General features: G+C 36.8%; 1 long non-coding RNA gene across 2 annotated transcripts in view; it reads left to right on the top strand.

Moving 5' to 3' along the window:
- The window catches only part of LOC113617505 (uncharacterized), a 30281-nt gene extending 24924 nt beyond the window's left edge, over positions 1-5357 (top strand). For both annotated transcript variants that reach the window (XR_003431675.1, XR_003431674.1), the window contains one exon: positions 3941-5357. This is a non-coding gene — a long non-coding RNA (uncharacterized LOC113617505). The remainder of the gene's footprint in view (positions 1-3940) is intronic.
- The last annotated feature ends 11985 nt before the right edge of the window (positions 5358-17342 follow it).

Genomic DNA, 17342 nt, shown 5'->3' with positions numbered 1-17342 from the left:
TTCTTTTGGTATATGGAGAGAAGCCCTTTTTTTTTTTTAATAAATTTATTTATTTTTGGCTGCATTGGGTCTCTGTTGCTGTGTGCCACGGCAAGCAGGGCTACTCTTTGTTGTGGTGCACGGGCTTCTCATCGCAGTGGCTTCTCTTGTTGTGGAGCATGGGCTCTAGGCGCGTGGGCTTCAGTAGTTGTGGCTCGCAGGCTCTAGAGCACAGGCTCAGGAGTTGTGGCTCCCGGGCTTAGTTGCTCCGCAGCATGTGGGATCTTCCCGGACCAGGGCTCAAACCCGTGTCCCCTGCATTGGCAGGCGGATTCTTAACCACTGTGCCACCAGGGAAGCCCTGTTCTGTTCTTGAGGATATGCAGAAGTGGGACTCCACAGCCATTCTAGTTACAGGCTGCTAGCATAAATTCTAACTTTAATGATCTCTTACTTAAATACATTACACTATAATCTAACTTAGTGTTCCCTGAACTCTGTTCCTTAAAACACTAGCGTCATTTGAAATATAAGGCTCTTCCTGTACTGTCTAGATGCCCATTAACATATTAAAAGTTCTAACTCCAGGGAAGAAATTGTACCCAAGGTTTTTTACTTTCATGTGAATTTTAACCATTGCTGTCTTATCAGGGTGAATTATTCTATATTTGCTGCTAAAAGCATTTTATTTTGATCCACCTGTTTATTATTGCTTATATATTGTATAATATCTATAGGAGTTCAGAAAACAGCATGGTTAGAGTGGCCTGGGACACCTTCATGGAAGCATAGATGTTCTTGACCCTGACCTGCTGCCAGTATAGCTTTCTGTAAGCATCAGTTTTATTGCGGCTCTCCTGTGCTCATATACCTTCCTACACGTGCCAACTCTATACCACCACAATGGAAATTGGCATTTTTTCTTATTTACTTTTCCAGTTCGTTTCTCTTAATATCTTTTAAGTTCATAAAAGAATCTAAAATGTTTACCCCAGATTAATAAAAGCAATAAGTTGTCAAAAAATATTTAAAAGCCACAGATGACATCAGTCAAAAAGATACTTTCACTTGACTGGTAGAAGCACTTTAAAAGGGCTTCTCGGGGACTTCACCACAACTACTGAAGTCCGCGCGCCTAGAGCCTGTGCTCCACAACAGGAGAAGCCACCGCAGTGAGAAGCCTGCTCACTGCAATGAAGAGTAGCCCCCGCTCACCGCACCTAGAGAAAGCCCGTGTGCAGCAACGAAGACCCCACGCAGCCAAAATATAATTAATTAATTAATTTTTAAAAAGAACAGAACAGCTAGTTGTCTATATGTTACTCCCTCTAAATCTGTGATTCTCAACAGAGGCTTCCCTTGACAGGATGGTAGCCAAATATCAGTTGGATTTTGTCAAATGTCTTTTCTGCATCTCTTGAGATGACCGTGTTTTTCTTTTCCAGTTTGTTAACATGATGAATTACATTGATTAATTTTCTATTGTTAAGGCAACCCTGCATTCCTGGGATAAATCCCACTGGGTTATGATGTACTATCCTTTTACTATATTGTTAGATTTGATTTGGTAAAATTTTATTTAGAATTTTTGCATCTGTATTCACGAGGGATATCAGTTTGTAATTTTCTCTTATTGTAATATCTTTGATCTCATTGTAATGCTAGCCTCATAGAATGAGTTGGGAAGTATTTCTTCCTTTTCTATTTTTTGGGAGAGTTTGAATAGAATTGTTATTATTTTATCATTAGATGTTTGGGAGAATTTACCCTGAAGCCATCTGTACTTGGAATTTTCTTTGTGGGAAGGTTATAAACTACTATTTCTATAACAGATTTGCAGTTCATACCAATACCCTCAATCCAACACCACAAAGTTGACTTTAGTTTTCATCTTTTCCATATATGAAACTCCCTTTTCTGACAGTGAGAAATCTGTCTCCCATTATATTTAATACATTTACTTCTTTAACTCCCCTGTGTATAACCAATCTCCCTTTGCTACTGCTGCTCCCTTCCCCAAACAAATGCCCTCTTCATTCCACTTGGGCTGACACCCTGCCCAGGGCTGCAGCTACTACCTCCTCCCCCAGCCCCTACCTCACATGGAAGCCCTCCTCACCCCACCTGAGCCCCAAGACCCCACACTGGGGCTGTTCTGCTGCTCAAAAACCCTCCTCACCCCACTCAGGCTTTGATACCCTATAGCAGACTGCCCCATTGCAAGGACAGCTTCTCTTCTCATCGATTTGAGAAATTGTTCTATTTAAACTCCATATTATCTAGTACGTAATTGGTGATTAATAAATTATAAGACTAAAAAGAACTACATTTTAAAATGGACACGTGCTATATTGAGACACATGACACTGAGAAAAGTGTTAGTATTGTCAGAATTGCTAGAGTTTGTATTCCAGCCTTGATGTTGACTAACTTGTTGACTAACTCTGCATCCATAGATAAATTAAATGAACTTCTTTGAACTCATATTTCTTATTCTGTTACATGGGATGAAGATAGAAATAATTCTAATATAACAGTAATGTTAATAGACAGCACATGTTGCCTCCTGTGCACCAGGTGCTTTGCTAAGGACTTGACATATATTGTCATCTAATCTTCAAAATGGTCTTTTGGAGGAGATACAATTATATTCATTTTACAGAAGAGAAAATTGTCACTTGAGGTAGATGCCATTATCTTCCTCATTTTACAGATGAAGAAACGAAGTACAAAGTAGTAATTCATCCAAAATCATATAACTAATAACTGGTGAAACTGGAATTCATACACTGTACCTCCACAATCCAATATTGCCCAAAACATATGAAAATTTCTAGTACATAGTGGGCATTAGTAAATAATAACCATTTTGATGTATAGTGATTAATTATAACAGCCCTGAATCACTATTGCCAGGTCTATGACATAGGAAGAGTCATGGCATTTTTGGATGGGAGTAGGGAGGATGATCCATTTAAATTTTTTTAAATTTATTTTTTATTTTTCATACAATTTTGAAAGATTACTTTACATTTACAGTTATTGCAAAAATTGGCTTATTCCCTGTGTTGTACAATACATCCTTGAGCCTATCTTACACCCAATAGTTTGTTCCTCCCACTCCCCACCCCTATGTTGCCCGACTCCCCACTGGTAACCACTAGTTTGTTCTCTATATCTGGGAGTCTGCTTCTTTTTTGTTATATTCACTAGTCTGTTGTATTGCTTAGATTCCATATATAAGTGATATCATACAACTTGAGCACAAATTGGAAGTAATTTTTCTTACTAGGCAGAGTTTAAAAATCCTCCCTATTTATTCCAGATTGATAAAGGAGACATTTTTAGGTAGACTTGGAAATAGGTTATGTACTTAAATCTAAAAGGAAATTTAAGATGAGAAAACAATGTTTCCAGTTGATAGAAGATGAGGGAAAGAGTTAACGGTACCCCAGAGATAAAAGAATAAACAAAATAGCTCAGAGCTGGAGGAAGTAGCCCAGTGGTTGCAAGGAGAACAATAAAGACTTGAGAAGCATCCGTCATTCCAGTTCAGAATTTAATAACAGCCCAAGCCCCTGGATATGTGAACCACGCGCCTGACAGGTGCCCAGTATGTGCTTGTTGAATTGACCTGACAATCCTTTAAAAGCTTAAGTTGAATTTCTAGTTAAAGGCACAAACCTATAATAAAAGAACAGGAAGGAAGACAGCCTCAAAGTTCTGGAGGCTGGAAAGTATGTAGGTACTGACTTAGCAGACTAGAGAAAGCAATCCTAAACCGGCAGCGAGGAAAACTGAACAGAAACTCAATTTACATTGCAAAATCCCCCAAGACCCAAACATCTCTGGAAGGCAGGGGTGAAGATGGGGTTAAGTCTTCTCTGACAGTGTGTTAATGAAGCAATTATTCTTTTATTCCTTTCCCACTTTACACAAAAACTGCCCTTGACCTTCTCAGCTCCCAGACTGCTGGCTGTCAACCAACATGGAACTGGCAGAAAAATAGAAATCTTCTCTCAGGGAGGGAAAAGAACTAAGATCCTGACATCAGGATGTCCCCAAGGAGTAGAACTGAGATCTTGGCATTAGGAATCTCCCAAGGAATAGACCCAGCTAGATCACCTTATGAAGACTACAGTCAACAAGCTACAGGTACGTACACAAGAGTTTCTAATCAGCTTTCAGGTGCACAACTTTCGGTTTGAGCAAACAGCCAGGGAATGCCAAAAGGACAAGGAAAGCCTCTATGACCAAGATATTCAGAAAAAAAGAGAAGTTGTTACATTCACAAATGAGGAACAAGGTGATACGTTAAAAAAAAATTCAGAGAACAAAGAAACAAGCTTTTGGCAATTAAAATTATCATAGCAGATATGAAGGGGGTATAGAAAAAGTAGATTATACAGAAGGTAGAGTTTAGGAAATATTTCAGAAAGTAAAATAGAAAAGCGAAGACATAGAAAATAGAAGAGAAAAGGTAAAAAAAATTAGAAAACCACTCTAGGAGATTCAATACCTAAATAATAGGAGTTCCAAAAAGAGGAAACAGAGAAAATAGAGGGAAGGAAATTATAAAAAGTAATTCAAGAGAATTTCTCAGAACTGAAAGGCATGCTTGCTCAGCATGATGGTCTAAAATAACCCACACCATATCATATTATGGCATTTCAGAGCACTAGGGAGAAAAATCCTACAGTCCCCGGAGGACTGGGGAAAATGTTTCATACCAGAATCAAGAATCAGAATGGTACCAAATGCCTAAAATATAACAGTAGAAGCTGTAAGACAATGAAACAATGTCTTTAAACTTCTGAAGGAAAATGATTTCCAATTTAAATTTCATTTCCATCTAAAAGTGTGAGGGCAGAATGAAGATCTCTGAAAATCTGCCTCTCTTGCATCTTTTCTCAGGAAGGTACAGGAGGATGTACTCCACCAGAACAAGGAAGTGAAGTAAGAAAGAGTAAGATCTTGATCTAACAAACAAAGTAAAAAGGAGAGTCTCCAGAATGGGTTAAATGGAGACCTCCAGGTGACAGGCGTGCCTAGAAGGCAACATGTTCAGGATGGAACAGGTCACAAAGTTCCAGAAGAGATTTCTTCAGGATGATGAAATTGATAAAATAACTAATTTGAATATTTCAAGTGGAAACTTGCACACTTTGGGAAGGATTTGGATTATATTAACAACAAGTCCATAAAAGAATAAGTAAATTGACAAAAAGACCGCTGTTAATTTCAGAGAAAACTAAAAAGCTGTGCAGGGCTTATTAGAATTAAGAACTTGTGGGCTTCCCTGGTGGTGCAGTGGTTAAGAATCTGCCTGCCAATGCAGGAGACATGGGTTCGAGCCCTGCTCCAGGAAGATCCCACACGCTGCGGAGCAACTAAGCCCAGGCACCACAACTACTGAGCCTACACTGTAGGGCCTTCAAGCCACAGCTACTGAAGCCCACATGCCTAGAGCCTGTGCTCTGCAACAAGAGAAGCCACCGCAATGAGAAGCCCACACACCGCAACAAAGAGTAGCCCCCACTCGCCGCAACTAGAGAAAGCCTGTGTGCAGCAACAAAGACCCAACGGAGCCAAAAATAAACAAATAAATACATTTATTTTAAAAAGAAAGAATTAAGAACTTGTACTCATCAAAAGCAAGTAAAAAAAAAAAATAAGACTCTTGAGGAGATATTCACAATATACATAAATGACCAATAATATCAAGAATATAAAATAAACTTGTAAAAATCAATAGTAAGACCACAAACAACCCAACACAAAATAGGCAGGGGACATAAAGTAGTATTTCACAGAAGAGGAAATTACATATGGCCAATAAATACAAAGAGATGTTCAACATTACTGGTGATCAGGAAAATACAAATCAAGATCACAATGATATAGCCATTTCACTGGCAAAAATTAAGACTCATTATACCAAATATTGAATAATATGTGGATTTACAAAATCTTCTGTGTGTTGCTGGTGAGATTAAAAAATAAAAATATTTTGACATTACCTTCCAAAGTTGAAGAAAAACATACTCTGTGACCCAGCAATACTCTTTTAGGGTGAAAGAGGAAGTTTTAAATACATATAATAGGAGAAAAAAATAAATAAAAAATATATATATATAATAAGAGAAAAGTACAAGAAGTTTTACCACAGCACTGTTCACCAAAAACCTGGAAATAACCCAAAAGATGCACATCAGTGGGAGAATGGATAAACTGTGATCATTTAAGCAGTTAAAACAAGTAAATATATGGGTGAATCAGAGTGATTCTATAATAAGTGGAAAAAGTACATCTCAAATATTATAACCAGCCTCATGTATTTACATAAAATTTTTTTAAATGTTAATCTTCCTGCTTTCTATTCAGTTATTAGTCATATGCTTTTACTTGTTGTGAGATAATCCCAGAGATTATAACTTGTATTCTTGATGTATAAAACCTAATATAAATTAGTACTTTTATCTCTTCCTGGACAGTTCAAAGACTTTCAAAACATATTTAAATCCTATTTATCACTCTCCTTACTTATTTACTGTCATTTTCATGTATTTTAATTATCTCTATGTTTTTAGCTCCACAAAACATTATGACTGTTGTTTTCTGCAATCAGTATTGACCTGGTTTACCCACATATTTATCTGTTTTTTGCTCTTCATTCCTCTCTACATTTCTGAATTTCCCCTGAAATAATTTTCCTTCTGCTTGATGAACATCCTTTAATACTCTCATTTTTTCCTTTGAAAATCTATTTATTTTACATTCTTTTTAAAGCATTGCTTTTTCTGGGAATAGAATTCTAGGCTGGGATTTATTTTCTTTTTGCACTTTAAAAATATTGTTTCATTGCCTTTCCGCGTCAGTTGCCCCTGTTTAACCAGATGTTCCTTTGAAAACCATCTATTGTTTTTCTCTTTCTCTTTGTCCTTAGTGTTGAGTAGTCATACTATGATATATCTAAGTGTGTGTGTGTGTGTGTGTGTGTGTGTGTGTGTGTGTGTTGTTTGTAATTTATAATATGACTGAATCTGTGGCTTGGCATATTTTATCATTTTTAGAAAAGTTAAAATTACCTCTTCAGATATTACTTCTGTCCAATTTTCCTTCTCCCCTTCTGTGTCCTCTATATTTCTTACAGAAAGAACAAGTTACAAGAAAGAATAGAAAAAATATTCCTTTTTATTCTTTTTCTTCCTCACTTCATTTAGGATGTTTTTATCTGATCTATCTTCCAATTCACTAATTCTCTTTTCAACTTTGTTTATTAATCCGTTGTTAGATCTATTCATTGGGGTCTTAATAAAGTTATTGTTTTTACATTTCAGAATTTTTTTCTATTCTTTCTTATAGTTTCCAGTTCTTTACTAGAATTCTCCATCTTGTCTTTTATTTCTTTGAACATATTAAGTGTAATTAAAGTCTGCCTTTGATAACTTCATTATTTTGATCCTCTATTGTCTGTTGTCTTGTTTTTTCATTATGTTTTCATATGCTTGGTTATCCTTTATTAAACGCCAGGCATTGTACAGATACTTTGAGGTCTAAAATGAGGTTGTCTTACTCCAGCAAAGATTTGAGTCTGGTTCCAGAAGATTGCTAAGGGCATTGGCAATATTGGATCACCTTAATTCCTTAGAGGACTGAGAAAAATCTACTTCAATCTCTGAAGGCTAGTCTATTTCCAGTCACTCTTTACTCCTAGGATTTAGCTTTTATGATCTCAATCTGAAACCTGGAGGATATCCTTGACACCATCCTCCTTGGTGGGCACTGAACTCCAGTTTTGTCTGCTGGTCTCGTGTTTATCAGGAGCTTTGCTCAGCTATTTAGTTACCTCTTCCAAAATCAGCATACGACTAAGAGGAATATAGCCTCAAATTCCTCACCTCTCTGGGTTTCTTCTCCCTGATAATGATCTCACAATTCTTTACTGTTTTGTTATCTCTCTGATAACTTCAAGCAGATTTTGGAAAATATTTTCTCTAGCATTTCAACTTGTTCTTACTGAAAGGATTGGCCCCAATTACAAAGTTTGCCATTAAAGTGAAGCCTCAAAAGATACTTTTTATCTACTAGCCCTATGTATCCCTTTGTGTGGAAATACATATAGATGCAATAAGCTTTTACAAGAATGAAAGTAAGAAAATGACAAACATAAGATTCAAGACTATGGTTAACTTAGGGTAAAGGGAGGCAGAAAGATGGATTCGTTGTGGGTAGGGAGAAGATGGTTAGATGTAGGTTATTTTTTTTTTTTTACTGAAGTATAGTTGATTTACAATGTTGTCTTAGTTTCAGGGGTACAGCAAAGTGATTCAGTCCAATATGTAAGAATATATATATAAAAGTATATATATATATATTCTTTTTCAGATTCTTTTCCATTATAGGTTATTACAAGTTATTGAATATCGTTCCCTGTGCTATAGGTCCTTGTTGTTTATCTGTTTTATATACAGTAGTGTGTATATGTTAATCCCAAACTCCTAATTTATCGCTCCCCCCTTTCCCCTTTGGTAACTGTAAGTTTGCTTTCTATGTCAATGAGTCTATTTCTTTTGTAAATAAGTGCATTTGTATCATTTTTTAGATTCCACATATAATATTTGTCTTTGTCTGACTTACTTCACTTAGTATGATAATCTCTAGGTCTATCCATGTTGCTGCAAATAGCAATATTTCATTCTTTTTTATGGCTGAATAATAATACATTGTGTATATATGTACCACATCTTCTTTATCCATTCATCTGTTGACGGGCATTTAGGTTGCTTCCATGTCTTGGCTATTGTAAATAGTGCTGCTATTGGGGTACATACATCTTTTTGAATTAGAGTTTTCATATTTTCCAGATTTATGCCCAGCAGTGGGATTGCTGGATCATATGGTAACTCTATTTTTGTTTTTTTAAGGAACCTCATACTGTTCTCCATAGTGGCCGCACCAGTTTACATTCCTACCAGCAGTGTAGGAGTGTTCCCTTTTCTCCATACCCTCTCCAGCGTTTATTATTTATAGACTTTTTTTTTTTTTTTTTTTTGCAGTGCGTGGGCCTCTCACTGTTGTGGCCTCTCCCGTTGAGGAGCACAGGCTCCGGACATGCAGGCTCAGCGGCCATGGCTCACGGGCCTAGCCGCTCTGCGGCATGTGGGATCCTCCCAGACCGGGGCACGAACCGTGTCCCCTGCATCGGCAGGCAGACTCTCAACCACTGCGCCACCAGGGAAGCCCTATTTATAGACTTTTTGATGATGCCATTATGATATCTGATACCTCATTGTAGTTTTGATTTGCATTTCTGTAATAATTAGTGATGTTGAGCATCTTTTCATGTGCCTGTTGGCCATCTATATGTTTTCTTTGGAGAAATGACTATTTAGGTCTTCTGCCCATTCTTTGATTGGGTTGTTTGTTTTTTGGTTTGTTTTTTTGATATTGAGTTGTATGAGCTGTTTGTATGTTTTGGAGATTAATCCCTTGTTGGCATCACTTGCATCACATTCTCTGCCATTCTGTAGGTTGTCTTTTTGTTTTGTTTATGGTTTCCTTTACTGTGCAAAAGCTTTTACATTTAATTACATCCCATTTGTTTATTTTTGCTTTTGTTTCCATTACTCTAGCTGCCAGATCCAAAAAATATTGCTGCAATTTATGCCAAAGAGTGTTCTGCCTATGTTTTCCTCTAGGAGTTTTATAGTATCCAGTCTTACATTTAGGTCTTTAATCCATTTTGAGTTTATTTGTGCATAAGGTGTTACAGAAAGTTCTAATTTCATTCTTTCACATGTAGCTGTCCAGTTTTCCCAGCACCACTTATTGAAAAGACTGTCTTTTCTCCATTGTATATTCTTGCCTCTTTTGTCATAGATTAATTGACCATAGGTGCAAGGGTTAATTTCTGGGCTTTCTATCCTGTTCCATTGATCTGTGTCTGTTTTTTGGCCAGCACCCTACTGTTTTGATTACTGTAGCTTTGTTATATAGTCTGAAGTCAGGGACCATGATTACTCCAGCTCCATTCTTCTCTCTGAAAATTGTTTCGGCTATTCAGTGTCTTTTGTGTTTTCATGCAAATTTTAAAATTCTTTGTTCTAATTCTGTGAAAAATGTCATTGGTAATTTAATAGGGATTGCACTGAATCTGTAGATTGCCTTAGGTAGTATGATCATTTTAACAATATTGATTCTTCCAATCCAGGAATATGATATATCTTTCCATCTGATTGTGTCGTCTTCAGTTTCTTTCATCAGCATCTTATAGTTTTCAGAATACAGGTCTTTTGCCTCTTTAGGTAGGTTTATTCCTAAGTATTTTTTTCTTGTTGATGCAGTGATAAATAGATGTAGATTATTTTCAAAGCTCTAACTTTCATTTTAGGTGTCAGTTCAAGAGATCTAGTTACATTATTAAAAATAGCTAATTAAATAACTAAATAAATGAGGGCTATGCATAGACCAATGATAAGTATGTGTCATGAGTTATAATTAATCCAAATCTGTGTACCTCAGGTTCAATTTTTAAAAAAGAAAAAAAATTATGTAGGAAAGGAAATATAACCATAGTATATTATGTGGCACAGATGAGGATAGCATTTAATAGTGTAAGTACTGAATAGTGATCTAACTGAAACCATGATAGGGTCAAATTTGGGGATTAAATATGTGTATTTGTGTGGAGGAGCAAGAAGTAAAAGGTAACTAAATCCTCATCTTCTATATTGGGAAATCAACAGATAATGCCTAAAGTGGAAAAGTCACAAAATAATCACTTTATTTAGAATTAAGAAAGTAAACAAGAGAATCTGCTACAGGAGTTCAAAATGGTTGCCTGGAGGTATGGTGGGGTTGGGAGTGAGAAATGAAGTTTATGATAAGGTTTCTAAAGTTGCTTCACTCTTTAAACTGTTTATAAAATCTATAACATTGGTAAAAATTAAAAATAAGGGGTTATAGGAGCTAACTAAAAATAAGAGAAACATATAGTAGAAAATAATGGAAATGTGTATCTGAAGATACTTTGCCTAAAATTTATTCTATCACTTGATCTATTATTTCAACCAATTGTTTTTCAACCAAGTTCTTTGCCATTTTCCACATGGCAAATTTTTAAAAAAGGAAGAAAGAAAAGAAAAAGCTTTTTAAAGTATGTGCTGTTTATCTGCAAGGATTTTTGTCAGATTGATGGCTATAGAGCACAGCCCTAAAATTCTGGAAAGAGATTACACTTTTATTTGGGAATCATGAGCTAAAAATAGAGATAAGATAATTGTTGAAAGGAAAGGAAAACCTCTGTAAAAATAATTGAAAGCTTATCATTTGTTAAACTAGAGAGTCGAAAAATTATTGTCCAAATGATGAGACATTGTTAAACACTATGAAAAATGAGGATTTCTGCAAATTTTCAAAAAAAATTCTGTTCCACATTTCTGATGGAAAATAAACTTTTGTTCAAGCATGTTTAGTAGTTACTAGGCTGAATTTTTGGCACTGTTAGCCATAGACAGTGTGTATTATCTTCTAGTTTCTGTATATCAAGCTTGGTACTCAAATACAACTCTGAGATCCTAGAATGTAAGGATGAGGTAACATTCAGAAGCCGTCTTCTTTGGTCACTGATCTTACATCCAATCTGAAACAAAACTATTTATAACAACAGTAAAAGCTGAGTTTGTACAGAAATTTAACCCATCTATACTTTAGTTTTTCCAGCTCTAAAATGGGAATAGTCATTTTAGCTTACCTATTGGAGTTGCTCCAATAAGTAATTCAGATGATTGTCAAAGACAATCACATTAAAAAAAAAAAAAAAAAGACTTTGATTGTTAAAATAAGCACACAGGAGAAGTAAAGATGAGTTTAATATCAAGATAAGAATAGGATTGTTTCAGCTTTTCAGAGTGTCTACAGAGGCAGGTATCATTTAACTAAAAGGAATGAACCATGTGTATTATATAAATAAGCACATACCTATTTTAAAATCATGTTATATTTACTACATACTTGTTATCTACTGGCTCTGTGTAAAATACAAAATATGTGTATGTTTTTGTGTTGACATATCCACAAAGTCCTAATTCAGGATTTTAGGTATAGCCAGTGAACTAGCTACATTTAGCTTCCACACACGTGCATGAATATAGAATATATTTTACCAATGCCATAAGCAGTGAGTTGACAGGTCCCATGACATTTTTTGGTTACATGTTTTCAGTGACCACATTTTGAGTTACAAGGCTTACCAACCTCATGGCCATAAAATGTTCTAACACTCCCACCCTATTAGATACTGCATTTATATCTAGCTTATTCATTTCTGCCTCCACATTGGGTAACTAGGGAAACAGTGATGTCACTGCTCAGCATGGTACTTATTAACTTCCCTATTTAGACTCATGGTTTGGAAAGCCTATAGTTATTTCATAAGTCTCACCTCCACCTCTGTAATAAATTCATACAACTCTAATTTTTCTAAGGGAGAAAAGGGAAAAACAGTATCGTTCTGTTTAATGAATTGTTGGAAGGAAAACATATATTCCTAAATGTTCACACTTCTGATGGAAAATAAACTTTTTTTTGATGGACCTTGACAACATTGAGCCAATTGTATGACCCGAATTAAATATCCCCCCTCGGACCATGCTCCTTTGAGCAGTCATTCTTCAGCTGGCCTCCACAACCACCTTGCGTTTGATTTGAGAGGCTAGATCTCTATCTTGCTCTTCTTCCTTGTAATCTTCATTCCAACTCCATCATATTGGTAACAAGATTTTTTTTTTAGAAATTAACAATACCCAGGTGTAACCCTGGGCCTTAGAAAACCCACTGCCCCCAAAATGGGATAGAAGTGAGTTAGCAATCTCTCCAGTGAAATAAATAAATGGACACTCAGTTCAGCTCGGCAATCACTTTCCTAATATGTTTGTGTTCTTTGTTTCCAAAATTATTTCCCTCCTGTTCCTTTCTCAAACTTGCTACACCCTCTGCTGCTCTCCCTCAGCTTTTGACCTGACAGTATAGTTCATTGGAAAATAGAAGCAATCAGACATGAATTCCTTTATGTCCCCAACATCTAAACCATCAAACCAACCCATCTCCATACCTGTCTGTACTCTGCCTTCTCTTCACTTCTTTGAATGAAAGGCCAACGCCAACACCTGGGCTTAAGATCCTACCTGCTCTCATTCTCAATATTCCCTTCTCTCTCTTTTGCCTGAGTATTTCCCTCTCTGATTGACAGTCTCATCATCCCCATGGTCTACTGGCTCCTGGCTTTAAAAAGCCTTTCCTCAACCCTACATACATCTCTAGCTACTGGTCCATTTCTCTTCTTCCCAGTCACTGGCAAATGTGATATATTTCAAAAAGGAGAGAATAGTCAATTGTATTGAATGCCGCTGAGGACCTATGAAAGGACCCATGAATAGGACCCATGAAAGAGCACCTGTAATTTACTGTGTCTGTTTCCACATCTGTTCTCTCTGGCCCCCCCGATCAAGCTTCTGCCCCATCACTCCACTGAAACTGCTCTTGTCAGGGTACCTAGGAATTCCATCTAGCCGCATTCTGTGGATCCTTAACCTCTCGGCCGCATTCAACACAATTGAGTCCTCTCTCCTTGAAATACTGATTCTCCCAAGAGCAGAACCTGAGACAAAGACTGGTATGTAGATGGTTTATTTGGGGAAAGATTCCAGAGAGCTAAAGTGAGAGATCATAGAAAAGGAGAGAAAACCAACACAAGATTGTGTTATAGAGTGGGCCATGCCTATAGGCGACTGCTGCAACCATGTGTGCTTGATTCATAAGACCCTCATTTATAAGACCCTGAAGAGCCTTATAAAATGTACCTCAGAAGTATCCGCCTGGGGGATAAAAGGCGAAGCATGTATCCATCGGATCTCATCCACCACAATTCAGGAGTGTGACCCCACAAGTGTTACTGTCCCAGTCCCAGCTCACGCAGAAGTGCCAAGTAGGTTCCTGAGCATCCCACTACGTGGGTCAGAGAAGCTCCCCAGGACAGGAAGGGGGGGTACCTGATTTCCACCTGAGGCAGGCATTGTCTGATTGCACCTGTGTGAAGCTATTGAAGCCTTTGTGGGACTTGTCATTACAGCAGTGACTGGAGTAAACTTTGGGATTGAGAAGATTTAAAGGAGTCACAAGCTTCCCGACACCACACTTACCAAGTAACTTATCCACCTTTTTTTCTGATTTCTCTGCTTCACATCCAAATGTTGACATTCCCATGGCTCTGTCCTGGAGCTGCTGGTCTTTTAAAAATCCAACCACTTTCATAGATGACCTTATTCAACCCCATAGATATAAGTACCATCTATTTGATTCCCAAATACAGCCTTGACTTCTCCCTAGAACTCCAGACTTGTGTGTCTAACTGTCTGCTTGTCTCCTCTCATCTCATCATTTAGGAAATTATTATAAGGCTAATACCCTGTAATCATTACCCAGGTCAAGAAATAGACCAAAAGCCCTACCATGTGCTTCTCTAACCCTGTCATGCCCTTATATGTCCCTCTGAAAGTAACCACTCTCCTGACTGTAGCTCCCTCTTCCTTATGTTTCTTTAGGACATTATCACCCAAGTGTGCATCCTTAGACTCTATAGTTTAGTCTTGCCTGATTTTTTGATACATCTTTTTATTTCCTCACAGTTTATCTGTTGAGTGACCTGGGCAATTTTGACCTTCAGTGTTTCCAGCAGTCTAGATTTTGTTCATGGTGCTGTTCATCATGTTCCTCTTTCTTCTGTATTTCCTGCAAATTGAGTCCAGACACTAGATCAAACTCAGGCTAGATGCCTGTAGTGAGATTTCAGGTGGTTGTCTTGTCTCTCTTTTGTAATGTCACCATTGTCTAGATGTATTAATTCCTGGAGCTGCAAAATGGTGATATTCTTCTTCAGTTGTTTCATTTTCACTTACTAGCTAGAATAATTTTTTTAAAAGATGCTTCTTTTCATCTACTATTTGGTTATTCAGTGGTACAGTTTGTGTAGGAAAGGCAAAGTAAATGCTTGATTTTCCTTGATTTACCAGACTTCAAGGTAATGAACTGCTTCCCTGCTATCCTCTGGACGAGATAAGTTTTTAAGATATCATTATAAGCAGATGAATTGAATAGATTTGATAGGTTTAAATCCACTGCAATTCTTATCTTTGTCGAATCTTAAAATGTTCCATTTTTGGCAGTGGGAGTCTCCTTAAGTCACTTCCTGAGTCCTTTTGACATGACCCTAGTGATCTTTGTTTGCTTCCTTACTCTCTGGTATGACAAGATGTTTCAGGTTCATCTTAAACATTACTCGCCCCAGACTTGGTAAAGGGTTCTGATTACCCACCTCTTCCATATCTGTATCTCTCTTTTTCCACACCAGGAATCTTGGTTCTCAAGGATTCAAGAGATGATAGAATTAGAATATCCCATAATAATTCATTTGTTTTAACCCAACTGTACACACAAGAGCCTCAGAATAATAGTGCTAATAATACTAATATTAGTTATACTCATTACTAATATTAATATAATACTAATATTACTAATAATACCACCAACAATTATGATTGTTGAAAGCGGTTAAATTTTTTTTTTTTTCCGGTACGCGGGCCTCTCACTGTTGTGGCCTCTCCCGTTGCGGAGCACAGGCTCCAGACTGCAGGCTCAGCAGCCATGGCTCACGGACCCAGCCGCTCCGCAGCATGTGGGATCTTCCTGGACCGGGGCACGAACCCATGTCCCCTGCATTGGCAGGTGGACTCTCAACCACTGCACCACCAGGGAAGCCCGCAGTTAAATTATTTTTTGGCATAGAGTATTCCCATTCTTAGCACCCACCCAACCCCATTTTGTGCTTGTACTATATCCACATTGTCAGAGCATATAACTATTATATAATTCTTAATCTTTATGTAGTTCTACAAGTAATTATATATTTAGTGCTCACCATCAGTCCTTATGTAGCTGAGTCATTTTTGTTGTCTGAAGCTTATTCTTTTGTGTTTCCTGAAAAAGCACTTATGGGAACAACATCCCTTGAGTTCTCACATATTGATAACAGTTTGTGCCCTTTGTATCTGAAGATGTATATTGCTCAATTTATATCTTTGGCTCATATTTTCTTTTCTTGAGTGTCTTAAATATGTTACTCAATTTTCTCTTGACATATAGCATGGCTATCAGAGTGTCTGATTGAATGTAATTTTTTTTCCTTTTGAGCTAGATGCCCACCCCCCACCAATTTTTTCTTTTTAGTCCATTGAGTTTAAAATTGTAGTTTCAAATATTTGTTTGTTTTAGGAAATTTTTTCTTAAGTTCCAATTTTTCGTATTTGTTCTGTTATTTTGTTCTGCTTTTCATCAAGAACTTCTATTATCCGCATAGTGCATCTTTGTTTTCAGTATTTGTCACTTTTTCTCATATACTTTTTCTCTTTATTTTTACTTTAAAAAAATCTGCTTTCACTTTCTATTTCTCTTAAGGCATTTTATTTTCTATTTACTCATTCTCATGCTCCTTCTAGTTTAGCCTTCATTCCTAAAATAAATTTTTTCTTCATTTTAAATTCTGTCACCTCATTTTCCTAATTTTGATTTATGTTATTCTTTTATGTCTTAACTTCTTAATGCTTCTTAGATCATTTTGAAATAGTTAAGGTTTATCTGTTTTATGGGCATGTCTTTCTGGTGTGCTCTCATTGACTATAAGTGTATTATTCTGCTCCTTATTTTGCTTTTAAAAATAATAACTTAGTGTGCTATTTGACCTTGGTACATTTATGTTGCTTATTTTTATGTGAGTTTTCCTTAACTTTTAGAAGGAAGCTTCAGGTAGATTTCCTAATTTCAAAGAACTCCTTCTTGTTTTCATAAAGTATTATAATATGACAGCTTGTATTCTTAAATTTCCTGGTTTTGTTTCTCTCTCCTGCTTTTATCTGGACCATCTCTTTGCATGGTCTCTACTGTCCACATTCTTCTCAAGTTAGATTCTTCTATCAAGCATTTTGCTACAGTGTGGGGTCCTGACCTGGAAGGCAACCCTGGCTGATCATTTTCAAAAGTTCATAGACTCTAACAACCCCTTCACGTGCTGTTGTGCACCTTGCATTCACACACTATGGGAGTGGGTAAAGTCCTGCCAGTTTCAGCTGCTTTCTTCTAATTGGCCTCCTATGCTTTTAGTGAATTCCAATAGGCAATTTTGAGATCTTCTGTTCTCATATCTGGCAGATACCCTGTAGATTTTCTGTGCTTCTCCTTATATGTATAGATCCTGATACTAGGCAGATCTTGTGGTTGTTGGTGATTTGAATCCCACTTATATCTTCAGG

The sequence above is a fragment of the Aethalodelphis obliquidens genome, unplaced genomic scaffold, assembly GCF_003676395.1.
Source record: "Aethalodelphis obliquidens isolate GAN/ISIS:26980383/991018 unplaced genomic scaffold, ASM367639v1 scaffold4, whole genome shotgun sequence".
Classification (NCBI taxonomy): domain Eukaryota; kingdom Metazoa; phylum Chordata; class Mammalia; order Artiodactyla; family Delphinidae; genus Aethalodelphis; species Aethalodelphis obliquidens.
Note: the sequence above shows the minus strand (reverse complement) of the source record. Positions and strands in the feature narration are given on the sequence as shown.